We start from the raw sequence: 2732 nt of genomic DNA on the forward strand, positions 1-2732 counted from the left end.
TTGTATCTCTTATCCTGACAGATGTTTTTCTTATCTCTTTGTCTATGCTCAGATAGTTGAAGCAGTATTTATATTATTAATCAGCCCGCTTTGCAGAGCACAGTGATTTAGCTCTCTGCAACATGAAGATGGCATCACATCATTTGACAAACCAGCTGATCTACAGGACACAAATGTAACAACATTGATGTTCCTGCAGGCTGGGCAAAATCTGCTTTTAGTTTTTGTGTATTTCAACGTGTGCAGAGAAGCCATAAACACTTAATCGAGCTCTGTTGAGTCGTAGCTTCATGCGACACTAACTGAGAACCTGACGCCTCCTTTTTAAGTTTGATGGTTGTTTCCCTGTCGAAGTTTAAGACGAGTGTCCTGGCTGAAACTTTAGCGTGTGTCAGTTTCATGGCCTGATTCCAAGAATACACTAACCTGGGTTTGAATGGGGGCAAAATTAAAAACAAGGGGTGGGAACCTGAGGGATGTAAAACACGTCACTGGGAGGGGAGGGAGGGAAGGGGAGGGGGAGTGGCCGTAGTTTATTTCAATCCTCAGACTTTTTCATGGACCAAACCTATTTTTCTGTATGTTCTTATTATGTTATAATAAAGGATATGTAAAATGTACCTGTTTGTCAGAGTTTCTGTGTCAGCTATCGTTTATGCTTACATTATATGGATGCTAAAGTTAGACGCAATGATTGTCACACAACTTTTTCTAAATTGAACTTTCAATTTTGTATTGAAAAAAAGATTTTGCGGGAATATATTTTTGTCTTGGGGCCAAAATACAATCAGTGGTGAGAGAAAAACTTTGGTTTCAATTCAGTACTTTGGAAACAGATGAAAATTATGTTTTTAGTAAAAGCAAAATGTTCATCTGCAGAACATTAAAAAACACTATTTGAAATGGATAACCAAACAGCGGTTTGATGTTCTCTTGAATGAACAAAAAATTATAAACAATGAAAATGATTCAGGAAAATAAAATATTAAAGCACTGCAGAGGAAATGAAATGTCACTTCATTAATGGAAGAACATTACCATTTAAAAGGATGAACTGACACCAGCCTGATATTCACTGTATTTGCTCTGCTGGAAAACTCTTATAAAGATTCTTGTTAAGTTTAAAACTCAGAATAAGTAAAAGGACAACATCATCAAGTACTTTAAGTGTTTTTCCTACAAAATATGTCCTCTATGACTGACTTATCAAAAACATAAAATTATTTTTAGTTCAACTATTATTCAAAGTACAGTGGGGTAAGGGTTATAAAGATTTGTACCACCTAAATCATTTTCTACATTGTTTTATCTGTTTAACTGTTATTTTAAAAAAAAACATGAAACTTCAGAAAAACAAATTTGTTGAATTTGAATCTCAGTATGTAATTTATTTCAATAATATCTGAGTTTACATGTTCTGTTTTTAGTTTAGTTTAAGATTCACTTTCACAATGTAAAAAACTCAAAAGATTAACCACACTAGAGGTTATCTGATACATGACTGTATGATCAAATGTAAGTCTATCTGATGTTGAATAAAACTGAAGAATAACATGACATGAAGGTTACAACAGCCTCTCAAATGTAGAGGGTATTTCTCTCTAGTATGAAACAGCAATAAATAAAAAAGTGAAGTCTCTAAAAATATATATGGTACCACAGTGCTTACTATACTAAGTTTCAAAAGGTATGGATGCTGTTAGTTTGTGTTTTAAAGCTCCTGCGAGGAGATTTTAACTGGTTATGAAACAGACTGAAAATAACACTGATGCCTCTTTATGGCCTATACAAGCAAACTAGAGCATTAGCATAACATGGAAAATGTACATATTGTAATTTGTAATGCCTGTAGCTGCTGCTAGTGGTTAAGTGTCAGACAAGTTTGTTTACAGCACAGTGAAGAAAACCCGTTTTTGAATTTTTCCTAACCAAATAGTCATAAAGAGTGATATAATGACTGTTAAAAGAACAGTCTGAGTTTGAACACTTGCAGAGGACGTGTAGCAGAGGTATCCCTTTGTCCACAGGGGGCACCAAAGTCGGCACAAAAAAAGTTATTCACAGGAGCTTTAAGTTGTTGCAGATTAATTTTCTGTCAATTGATGGATCAGCTACTTAAAACTGCAGCCACTAATTTATTTATTTTTTGCCAGTTCTGTTTATCGAGCAAAATTCAATGACATTGTAATTGGCATACAAGTTAACATTTTTAAATTTTTCATTTAAATGTAGAAAAGAAAAACACATAATAATTAGACTAGGAAAATGAAACTCCTGACAGGAGAAACAAGGTGCATACCTGTGCATAATTATAAACCTGTAGAGGTCCATAAACACTGAATCACCTGCACATTTTTAATACAAATACACAAGTATACAAGTCTTAGAACTAAAAAAAAAACAACCCCTTCCTCCCCAGCCCAGTTCAGTAGCAAAAATGAACGCACACAAATGTGGAAATACAGCAATGATGAAAGAAAATAAGACACCGCTCAGTCTGGCAGAGTCTGCAGATCTGTAACGTATTCACTCATTTAACCAGCCAAACTGACTTTCATTCTTCATCCCTGAAGTTTGTGTGAAGACCTGAAGGTTTACTACATCACTGTGTAAACTACCATGTTGCTGCCTGACGCGTGTGTGTGACCATATGTGTGTGCAAAAAAGAAAGAGAGTGTGTCCTTGGGAGTCGGTGGAGCAGACCAACCAGCAGAGGAGGGTGTGCCGGAGCC

This window comes from Notolabrus celidotus, chromosome 1, assembly GCF_009762535.1.
Source record: "Notolabrus celidotus isolate fNotCel1 chromosome 1, fNotCel1.pri, whole genome shotgun sequence".
NCBI classification, from domain to species: Eukaryota; Metazoa; Chordata; class Actinopteri; order Labriformes; family Labridae; genus Notolabrus; species Notolabrus celidotus.